The sequence below is a fragment of the Neopsephotus bourkii genome, unplaced genomic scaffold, assembly GCF_033783945.1.
Source record: "Neopsephotus bourkii isolate Nb327-2 ecotype Australia unplaced genomic scaffold, CSIRO-AGI_Nbou_v1 NB_53, whole genome shotgun sequence".
In the NCBI taxonomy this organism is placed as follows: domain Eukaryota; kingdom Metazoa; phylum Chordata; class Aves; order Psittaciformes; family Psittacidae; genus Neopsephotus; species Neopsephotus bourkii.
The window spans coordinates 9,856,999-9,869,163 of record NW_026900570.1 but is presented as its reverse complement, the minus strand read 5'-3'; the positions used below and the strand labels follow the sequence as shown (position 1 = coordinate 9,869,163).

Genomic DNA, 12,165 nt, shown 5'->3' with positions numbered 1-12,165 from the left:
GTCCCTCATTTCAGTAGCCCCATCATAGAAGGCCACTAAATTGTTCAGGCAGGATTTCCCCTTAGTGAAGCCATGCTGGCTGTCACCAAGCACCTTGTTGTTTTTCATGTGCCTTAGCATGCCTTCCAGGAGAATCTGCTCCAAGATTTTGCCAGGCACAGAGGTGAGACTGACTGGTCTGTAATTCCCCGGGTCATCCATTTTCCCCTTCTTGAAAATGGGGGTTATATTTCCCTTTTTTCGGTTGTCGGGAACTTCACCTGACTGCCATGATTTTTCAAATATGATGGCCAGCGGCTTAGGAATTTCATTTGCCAGCTCCTTCAGGACCCGCGGATGGATTTCATCAAGTCCCATGGACTTGTGCACGTTCAGATTTTTAAGATGGTCTCAAACCAGTTCCTTTCCTACAGCGGGCTCAAGGTCTTCATTCTCACAGTCCCTGCATTTGCCTTCCAAGACTTGAGTTGTGCGGTCAGAGCCTTTGCCAGTGAAGACCAAGGTAAAGAAGTCATTCAGAACCTCAGCCTTCTCCAAATCCTGTGTAGCTAATTCACCCTAGAGCTTCCTGAGGGGGCCTATATTATCCCTAGTCTGCTTTTTATTTGCTATGTACCTATAGAATCCCTTCCTGTTTTCCTTAATATCCCTAGCCAAGTTTAATTCTAACTGGACCTTAGCTTTCCTAACCTGGTCCCTAGCTTCCCAGACAACATCCCTGTATTCTTCCCAGGCAGCCTGTCCTTGCTTCCACCTTTTATAAGCCTCTTTTTTCATTTGAATTTTCCTCAGCAGCTCCTTATCCATCCAAGGAGGTCTCCTGCCCCTCCTGCTGCACTTCCTTCTGGTTGTGATGCAACACTGCTGAGCTAGTAGCAGGTGATTCTTGAATATCAACCAAGAGTCTTGGGCCCCCCTGCCCTCTAGGGCTATATCCCATGGAATCTTACTAAGTAGGTTCCTGAAGAGGACATTATGTTCTCTTGAAGTCTAGGGCAGTGAGCTTGCTGCACACTCTTCTCACTGTCCTGAGGATCTCAAATTTGACCATCAAGTGTTTGCTGCATCGAAGGCTGCCCTGGAGTATCACATTTCCAACTAGCCCTTCCCTGTTGGTGAGCATGAGGTCAAGCATGGCACCTCTCCTTGTTGGTTCCTCTATTAATTGCAAAAGGAAATTGTCTTCCACACAATCGAGGAACCTCCTGGATTGCTTGTGCCAGGCCGTACCGTCATTCCAACAGATGTCAGGGTGGTTGAAGTCACCCATGAGAACGAGGGCCTGCAAGCATGAGGCTTTTCCTATCTGTCTATAGAGTGCTTCATCTGCAGGTTCTCCTTGATCAGGTGGTCTGTAACAGATCCCCACAGTAATGTCTCCTATAGCTGTTTTCCCTTTAATCCTGACCCACAAACTCTCTGTCAACTGCTCACCTGTCCCCAGACAGAGTTCCATACTCTCCAGCCTATCCCTAACATAAAGGGCAACACCCCCTCCCCGCCTGCCGGGCCTGTCTTTTCTAAAGATTCTGTAACCTTCCATTCCAACACTCCAGTCATAGGAGCCATCCCACCATGTTTCTGTGATGCCTATTATATAATACCGCTGTAGATGAGCACACATCTCTAATTCCTCTTGTTTGTTCCCCATGCTACAGGCATTTGTATAGAGGCATCTGAGCTGAGCCCCAGATGAAGCTGGCTCGTTGATTGGAATATCTCTGCATTGCTCCGAGCATTTATTATAGGTGCTGGCAGCTGACTGGGAGTGTTGGGATGTAATAATGCCCTCCTCCCCCAACACATCTAGTTTAAAGCCTCCTTGACCAGCCTGGCAAGCCTTCTACCAAAACTGCTTGACCAGCTCCACCAGCCCCCACTAGACCTGGCCTACAAACTTCTGACAATTAAGGGGCTCCCTTACAGATTTTATTAGACAAGCTACTATTGGAGACCATTTTCCCATAGGATTTATTATATGTAGGAAATTTCAGCAGAAATGCCATGGATTCAGATAAGGTGAATAATGGCTGTAGCCCATCTGTGTTCCACTGACTTGCCTGTTGACTGGTTTATGTGTTCATCTGATTTCATCTGTTCTTTTCTGAACTCACGTTTGTCATTCTGAATAAAGGGCCACTGTTGAAAACATCTCAGAACTCTTCAGAGTCACTCATGGTGTTCACGTTTATTTACTGTTGCTGCAAACAAATGCGCCATCTGTACGGCAAAGCAATGCTGTCACAATTGACTTTTCTTTTTTGAAACAATCTGATGCTGGTGACATACTGAATGGAAGCCAGTTTAGTCATTAAAAGCTTGATGAGCATAGGAAGAGTATAGCAAGGGGAATTTAAGAAAAGCCTACAGTTGCATACAGCTTTGAGGATATGCAGGTCTGAGGTGATTGAACCGAAGTCCTTTACAATTCCAGATTCAGCAAGACTATAAACTGCAGGGATAAAAGCTTTTGTTTCTTCTTGTTTCTTATTAAGTTTAGCTTTTTTATAGATAACACTATTTCAGTTTGGGTGCCTTTCACTGAGTAACTAGAGTCAGGCAGCAGAAACTCTGGTCAGCAAGCTCAATGTGTTAATTGGTCAGCTCATCTGAAATTCCAGGATGCACATGATAAGGCATTAATTATCGTAAGATATCATAATACAGTGGCTGCTTTTTCATACCATTATTGATTGCTGTTGGAAAACAAAGTAGCTCATATACATCATCTGGTATTATTACATCATCCATCATATTCTCAGATATGAAATTGCATATTTGATATATCTGCTCTTCTGCATTAATATTATCAGCTGTAATATTTCAACCCATTCAAGGAGAAATACAATACTTATGACCTTCTTTTTACCTAATTTTGCTTAAATTCCTTCTTGTTTCCCTAATTTTGCTGATGAAATCTTCTTTGCTTTTTTTACATCCTTGTCAATTTTCTAGGGATTCTGACTTATAGTATATATTAATTGGCAGTTTCCCTATTTTTAAGTTGAAACAATGTTATCGCTATTAATCTTTTTCTTAATTTAGAAAAAGCTCTGAAGACTAAGCTGACCAAACTTAATTAGCTTGCTCATTATAAATACAAACAATTAGTAGAGATACCATGTGACAGGGGTGGAGCCTTTTCATGTAACATTTTGTGCATCTTATATTACATTGGTCCCAGTTTTGCCCTCCCTGTGGTGCAGAATTGATAGTAACATTCATTCCCACACTGCTCATGTACAGTAAGAAATGCGGTCTTAGCCCTGCTGTTTACACTCATAAGGACCTAATGGTTGCAGCATCTCTTAGCGGGGAGCAAGAAGAGTCTTTCTCTTCTGTGAAAAGAAAATGATCTGTTGTTTCCACAAATAAAAAATATCAGATCAAAAGGAAACATCTTACAGGCTAGAATCAGTACATATATTGCCAGCTGGATAACAGCACCTTTACTTATGCAGTAAATTTTCAAGCAGCTTTGCCAGAGCCACTTTGGTCTGAGCCATGATGGACAATATGCACAGCATCCAAGGATAAGGCTGTTACACAAAAATCTTAGTGCAAATGTTCCACAGTGATTTGTGAACCGTACATCTGCAAGTGATGAGCTACACTTCTAACACTGATTATTAAACCTTATCATGTGCTTCACAGTCTGGTATAAGGCAGAAAAAAGGCTTTAGTTTTGCCTTACCTGTATAGGCCAGGTTAACATATGCATCTTATCACTCCACAGATACAAGAAAAGGGAGCTTAACAGTTTATGAATATATTGTTTATTTTCATACTGTCTTATTTAATCTCAGATTCCTCTTAATTTTTAAAACTAGCATGGAATTTCTTTCGTGATGATAGAATTTTAGTTTTACCTTACAAATTGCCACTAGCATTTCTCTTGATGCAACTTTCCCTAAAATTATTTGCAATCTATTTACAATCAGTTTACAATCAATAAATTTTTGAGAACAAAAATGTGTATTTTTTTTAAGAATACATACTTTCTGAAAACAGAGGCTAATTAGTTGTGATTGAATACCACTGAAACCTGGAAGAGCTAGTAGTTCAGTTTGAAAAATCTTGTATTGGTCTCAATAATTTATAGTTTAAAAGTGATTTGCAGCTGTATTTGCTGCTTTATGTTTAGATTTTCTAAGGGGAGCAAATGACAAGATATTGCCTGTCAGCCAAGATTTCTATTCTAGTACATGTTAATTAAGAACTGAAGGTCCTTGTATTGAAAACATTCCTACTTTTGTCATTCAACTCTTGAACTAAAAATATTGAAACATAAAACGTAAGTAGGTCCTCACTCTTTTATACATGAGACGTGAGCATACATTGAAATATATACCGTGAGAAGGTCATGCAGTTGACTTCTTCTATTTTGGCCAGGCAAACCTGCAAGAGCCTACCTGCAGTCTGTCTCTTCAGTGATTGAGGGCTCAGTGTGTCCCATCAACAAGGAACTGGCAAGTGACTTAACATTTTCCCCAAGTTAGCATTAGGCAATAGCGGTCCTTCACTGTTCAGTGTACTTCTAGGCTATGATACACTTCTAATTAATTTTTTCTGCTCCATGACAGGTCTGGCTACCCTGACCTAAGTCAGCAGTACACCACTGCAGCAAGAAAGGCAAATTGGATCCTGGGCTGCATCTCCAGGGACATTACTGGCAGAGGTGTCACCATCCCACTCTACTCAGTGCTTGTCAGGCTGCACTAGGAGTACTGTATTCACCTCTGGTGGCCACCATTCAAGAAACACATATACAGACTGGTGGCCACGAGTCAAGAAACACATATACGACTGCAGAGATTCCAAAGGACAGCCATGAAGATGGTCAAAGGGTTGGAAAACCTGTCCTGTGAGGAAAGAGGAGTTCAGTATTTTCTACCTGGAGAAGGGGAACCTCATCACTGTATTCCAGTATTTAAAGGACAGCTACAAAGGAGACAGAAGCTCTCACTTCAGAAGTGGAGAAGATAAGGGGAAATGGGTACAAGCTGCACCACGAGAGGCTTCATCCTGATATAAGAAGGAATTTTTTTTTTCAGTGAGAACAATATGGAACAATTCCAGCGTAGAATCCCCATCTCCGGAGGCTGTCAAGATGTGACTGGACAGGGTGCTAGATAATCTCATCTAGGTTCCCTTTTCCATGAGAGGCTGGACCAGATGACTTTCTGATGTCCCATCCAACTTGGACTATTCCATGATTTTATGACATGCCTCACTGCTGCTCTTTACACTAGGGACTCCTTTCCTTCCTGACTCTTGGTCTTGCCACAGACTACATTCTTATCTTGCTCCTTAGACCAGTTCATCCACTGGTTTTTAATCTTGGATTACCTTCACTGTGATTCTCTCAATTCTTGACCCTAGCCTGGCAAAGTTACTTTAAGATGGCCTCCCTCAGTGTGCTCAGTCCGCATTTAGAGAACTGATTTTATCTCTCCAGTCCTCACTCAGCTGAGTTCCATATTTATTTATTCCATATTTATTTATGTCAGGAATCTTCCAGATGTTTTCCTGTGCCAAATGTACTCATGCTCTTTGGTACTTATTCCTCCATTTTTTATCCATCAGATGATGCAGATGTCTCCTATCTCTCCAACAGTGCCTAACATCCTTCTGTCGAGCCAGGTTCTCTTTTGTGTTCTTAGTCCTTCTCAGGGCTTCTGTGTGTCCTGCATGCTCTTGTATGAAGTTTTGACATTATTTTAGTCTTCTGCATGACTCTACTTTTCTTGTCATGACCTTCATTGCTCTTTTTGTCCACATTCCGCAGGCACTCTGTGTCTTCTATTCTTTGCTCACAAGAGCCTCCTGTTTCTTACCATTTGCAATACTATGCCTCTACCTTTTTGTCTTTTTCTTCTGTTGAAAAGACTCACAGCCTACTAGAATTTTAAACCTGTATTTGGCAGATCAACAGACCTAAAGCACAGGATAATGTTTTGTTCAGAACTTAAATTATGAAGGGAGAAATAAATAGTGTCCTATTTCAGTCTAACTCTGAATGATTCCCATTTGTTCTTCAGTACAGGGATTGAAGCTTCCAAACAGTAACTAATGAATAATGGCCTAAATTGTCAACACATTTTTAGGCCAGTCTTGGGCCCATCTCCTTCTTTGTGTAAAGCAAGAGTAGGAGGAAGAAAAGCAGATATGACTGCTGTCTAGAGTAATCCTTGAAGTAAAAGTAGCTGGGGCTCATACAAAACAGAACCATGGTTTTCCAGGTCCTGAATTTGTTGGAGCATGCCCCTGGGTATTGCATTCCCATGATCCATAAATGGCACAACAACATAATAGCAACCTTCATCAGACAGCTAGAGCAGCCCTGAAGCTACTTTAACTTAGTTTTTTGTCTGAATTGGGCCTTAGCAGTTACATCCCCCTTCAACTTGAGTCTTGCTATGAGAGCAGTTCAGAAAGAACTTAATTTTAATTTAGTTTGGAACTTCTATTATTTTACATGCTGTAGATTTCCTCTAAGTTCATTTTTTAAAAGGCCAAGTCTTATAACTCCTTTAAGTGCTGTTATTTTCAGAGCTGCACCAAAACTCAAACAAAAATTATTTTTTTTCTAAGGGACAAAATTTTCTTTGTAACTACTAGCTTTAATGGAAAGAAAAAACAAACACCAAAATAAGCCTTATAAAACTTTTGTTCAACTCAAATCAAAGAGCTGAGGAACAGTGCTGGCAATCTAAGGAAGGGTCCAGGAACAGCAGCTTCCAAAACATTAAGACAAAAATCAAAATAAAAGGCATTTTGCAACACCGGTTTTTGTGTTCTATTTTGTTTTAAGAAGTCTTTGAGTAAGTCTTGGTCAGATTGAAACATAGCCCTGGAGATTGATACCACACTATATTTCTGTTCATTCTGCTACATATTCTTTAAATCAATAGCCCTGGGAAAAATCAGCTAAAAATTCTTCCATGTGCATAGGCATTTACAAATGTACAAAACAATCTCAAGAATCTAAAAAGATTTAATCTAAGACCTAATTAGATTTTTGCGGAATCATATCTCAGTAACCTTTGCATTTAACCCAATGATTCTTTTTAAATGATAAGTAAGGCATTACATGGGTTTTAGACTATTTTGTTGCCTAATAGCTTTATTAGACATTATCCAGTTTTACATGTGATTTCAAATTGTCAAGCAGTGGTTCTAGATAGTGGAGTAGTATCTGGTATGAAGTCTTTTTTATACCTGTTCTGGTGTCCTCAATATAAGAAGGAGGAACAAGTCCAGAGGAGGGTCACAAGGATGATTAGGAGTCTTGAGCACCTCCCATATGAAGTCAGGCTGAGAAAACTAGGGCTGTTCAGCCTGGAGAAGGGAAGGCTGCATGGAGACCTCATAGCAGCCTTCCAGTATTTGAAGGGGGCCTACAAAGATGCTGCAGAGGGACTCTTCTTCAAGGATTATTGCAACAGGACAAGAGGGAATGGGTTTAAACTAAAACTGGGGAAGTTCCAGTTAGATACAGAAGAAGTTCTTTACTGTGAGGGTGGTGAGGCACTGGAACAGATTGCCCAAAGACGCGGTAAATGCTCCATCCCTGGCAGTGTTTAAGGCGAGGTTGGACAGAGCCTTGGGTGACATGGTCTAGTGTGAGGCTTCCCTGTCCATGGCAGGGGGGTTGGAACTGGATGATCTTAAGGTCCTTTCCAGTCTTAACCATTCTATGACTCTATGATGCTGTGTGAACCACACATACTGATTATGGGTAACAGCTTTGAAGCTTCTGTTTCCCATCCCTGTTTCCACTGTGGTTGCTTTAATCACTGCACTGAGTTGTAACTGGACCGGAGCTTTCCCATTCTCTCAGACTCTAATGTGAGCTCTGATGGCCACTCTCTGGTACTTAGCAGCACATACTAGCACTATTTCAAATGGGAATGATAAAGAAAACTTCCATATAGAGCCTTGTAGCTGTGTGGAAGTGGATGATGGTACCCAGGTGTATACTATGGTTACTTGATTTGAAAACAAAATGTTAAAAACCAGTGAAGTACCTTCTGTGTATTTTCCACATGGGGTATCTAGAACTAATGGCAGAACACTTACGGACAGAGTGATAACTTCTCTCTGGTTACAAGAACTGTGAGAATAGCAGTATGGCTTTAGTGTCTGCTGTTACCCAACCAAGTTACTTAAATTGATGCAAGTCGAGATGCAACAGTTTTTGTTTAGATGTGAAGAAATAATGACTATGAAGCTGTGCACAAAAATATTAGGTTGCTTCACTGTTATTTATATCTCTTCATACTTGCTGTAAGGTATTAAAGTGAACTATGAACTAAGGTAGTTTATATTGCTTGGAAGTACTTTATAAAGACTGGTAATACCTTTATGCAAAGTACTTGCAAGCACTATGGACTCGCAACTGAGTTGAGCTCAATTATTTTACACAAGACAGAGCCGAGTTCCCACACGCTCTTCTCGTCTGCTTTTTATAAAGCTTTACCACAGACCTTTATTTCAGGTAGGCTTAAAACATTTGTCAGAAAGGATAGTTATAGATGTTTCTGTCACAATTAAAAAAAAGCAGCTTACCTGGGTTTACTTGCTTAAGTCTCATTTACTTTTCTGAACCAAAAATTTTCCCCACTGTTAACACATTTTTCTCATTACTTAGTGGATATCATCCAATCAATCACTAGTTAACCTACTCACACTTCACTGAATTTCCTCATTTATCAAACAACACACCAAATAGACTCTGGAAGCTACTGAGCCAATGTAAAATCAAATGGACTTTATTACTACAGTATTAATAGCTTAGCATCTAGGAAAGAAAGGAAGAAATGAAGGAACATATGCATGTTTTGTAGCAAGAATGCTCCTGGAGTTAAATAAAAGCCAGAAGAAGAATCACGTGATTTTAAAAGCCTGTGAGTACAGAGTTTGCTTTCTTAAATGAAGTATTTCTAGTCAAAGGACTGGAAAACTTAGGAACATTTACTCATTATAGCCTCTTTATTACCTTCACTTCAGCTCATCTCCATTATAGTCAGGTCCATAATTCCTTTCCCTCCCTACAGCTCTCCCTTTAAAGTTCTCACTGGGCTTTGTAGCAGGTTTCATGAGGAAATTATTTTTTTACACTTATGTATGCAGTGTGTCTCTAATAATTTTTAAACGTGTTTCATTTATATTTAACAGAGGAAGAAATTGTGTTTATGTCATTCTGCTTTTGCACACATAATCTGAATATCTAACCAGAGTCAGAGTTTTGTAAGCTCCTAGAGTGATATGCGTGCTTGTAAATATATCTAGCTCTTGCTAATCCAGTAAAACAGAGAGGCATCATATTAACCCCACTGAAGAAAATGTTAAAAAAGAAGTAAATGCACAGATAAGTTCTATGGTGGAGACTCGGCTTTTGTCATTCAATACAATCAGAATTTTAAGGGTTTATTACTTTTTCTTTTTTTTTTTTTTAATTTTAAGAAAGTGCCATCCATTTTGGAGCAATATGTTTTTTCTAGCTCCATCATCACACCAACTTAGGACCATTTCCTGACCTACCAAAGGGTTTGAATAAAATGGATGCTTTCCCATATGCACTTCACCCCATTCATGGAATTGGAAAAATATGTGAGAAGCCCAGCTGCACTCCTTTAAATGCAGCTAAATCTAATGTTACATAACATAGAACAATAAATTAGAATTTAAACACATGTTGGAGAATAAAACACATCCATAAATCAGTAGTCTGGGTGTTTGGGTAAAGAAAACTTCTCATGGCATTAGTGAAATATTTTCTTCAGGGTGCAACACGGCAAATACACAATTAGTGAAAACTGAAAAAAGCACAGGAATCTAGGGCACATGCAGATCAGTGAATGCTTTTGCTTGTTTATTTGGCATAGGCTTGCTGTGCTAATATCACTTAGTAATGTAAGAAAGTGAGAACAGCCAGTGAGTGGAATGAAATGTCAGGCTGCTGCTGCTAACAACAGCAGATACCTAGGGAGGAATATAGGAAACAGGTCAAGTACAGAGTAATCCTTGCATTGGTAGACACACTTAGCTTCTGAGAGGTGATGAAGGGGTTTCTGAAGCTTGTTTCTGCATCTGGTTCACAGTGCTCATTAGCTACCAGTGGACATACACTCCATGAATTTATGCAGTATTTTTAAAAGTCATTTATGTTTCTAGTTCCTGTAATAGAAATGATTTCTAGTTTGACTTAATTTGTAATTGGCGGATTGATTTTCTAATGTACCGCCCTCTTTCTTTCATTTTATAAATGACAAATAATAATTTCCAACTCATTCTCCAGTCACTCCTAATTCTATACCTTTACTGTATCTGTTGGATAACAAGGATTCTGCTGTTCTGCTGAAAACTAAAACCAGGTTCTTGACCTAAATTACACAGTTCAATGCCTCTTGTTATCTTTGTCACTTTTCTCTGCACCTTCTCTAATTTTTATTCTTTCTGAGGTAGGATTGTCCTAGGTAGATGTAGTAATCAAGATGTGGGCATACCATCCATGCATACAACAGGCCAATGATGTTTTCTTCTGATTTTTAACTTTTCTTTGCTTACAACCTTCTGCTTGTTTTTACATTCGTATTCCAACAGTTTTTAACATTATTTACTTAGCACTAAATGTTAGTTCTCCTTGGAGAACTAACAACAATAACCTCATTTTTTTCAGGAGAGGGAGGAGGAATTAATAGCAACTTAGAATCCTTTTTTTAATATACGCTATTGCATTTTATTTTCCTAGTGTGCATTATTTCACACTTACAGAAGTGATGGTGACTCCTCCCAGGTATACCAGATTTATATATGTCTTTCAGTTTTATATTTGTACTAGTTTCCACCAATAGCTTCTACCAGTAGTTTCTCCAGTATGGAGGACAGTCTTAGTGGCTTAGAAGTTCCCAGTCTCATCTTGGGAGCCCTTATGAAAGGATCATGTTTATCCCATTTAATTTCCCTAGTACTAAGATATTAGAACAGTCAGGTCTAATATTGCCACATTTTGGAGCAGGGACTTTGAATTTGGCAGCAGAACCTCTCTGATACTAGTGATGTGAATTTGCTATTTTTATGACTGCCATCAAACTTTGGCCAAATAAGCCCCAGCAAAACAATTCCCATCTGTTCAGTAAATACTAATAGAGTTCTCTTACCTATAAACTATCCATTTTTATTGTTTTCACTTCTACATGAAAATAGTGTATGGTTTATGATTTTTTAGAAATATTGTATCTGTATGTAGAGATCTCCACTGTCACACAGCTGTTATGTATTAATTCGACACCTATGCTGCATCTGGTAGGTAGTGCAATCATCAGATCCTTACAGCTGCAGTTCTGTCCCCCTGCTGGCTAACAAAGAAGTAGCTTAGCTTGAGAACTGGAGCTCAGCAAAACATCTAACATTTCGGTTATGGTACTCAAAGCTACTGTGGTGCTAAAACTAAAACTGTGGGTAATGTCTGAAGTTTTCCTTGTTCAACCACTAACATGGAGAATTTGCACATGCAGTCTGACTGGAGTACCAGTCTCCTAGGCAGCTTCATGTTAAAGAAGACAAAGCAAACTTGATTACCAGGAGAACTCAAAAGAATAGAATGGCTAAGGGAAAAAAGGAGAAACTCCTCTTAGAGCCTGGAATTAATCCATAAGTCAATGTGTGCATCTGCCATCATCAAACAGCTTTGGAAACAATGCAAAGGTATGTAACCTTTCTTCTGATCTCTCTGTATAGAAAGAAGCAACAAGTTACCAGGAAGTCTTTGCTGTCAATCTGAATGATTCAGTATTGCTCAGACCCTGTGTGGGGTAAATGTATTTCCACACAATGGAATTTCAGGAGAGACAGGGGATAGAGAGCACATGTATGTTTGCCTTTCTTTCTTTTTTTTTTTTTTTTTATTTCAAGTTTTAAAAGTTATATTAAAGCAGAAGAAAAAACACACAAGGCCCAATTTTAAAGGCATGCCAATGTTGCAAAAAAGTGTTGTGTGTGCCACATTTGTCACTTTTGCAAGTATGATGGAGGAAGGGCCTTAATTAGATGGTCACTTAGTACTTCTGCAAGATCCCTGCTTCCTCCAGTGCCTTCAGTGCATGAAACATGATCCTCCGGGAATGAAGTTGTCTCTGACATTTCAGTTCCTTTGTTTTC

At 39.5% G+C, this 12,165-nt stretch overlaps 1 long non-coding RNA gene across 1 annotated transcript in view; it reads left to right on the top strand.

Annotated features, from left to right (window-relative positions):
• The window catches only part of LOC133210778 (uncharacterized), a 33,770-nt gene extending 26,982 nt beyond the window's left edge, over positions 1-6,788 (top strand). The window contains exon 3 of the long non-coding RNA XR_009725019.1: positions 4,584-6,788. This is a non-coding gene — a long non-coding RNA (uncharacterized LOC133210778). The remainder of the gene's footprint in view (positions 1-4,583) is intronic.
• The last annotated feature ends 5,377 nt before the right edge of the window (positions 6,789-12,165 follow it).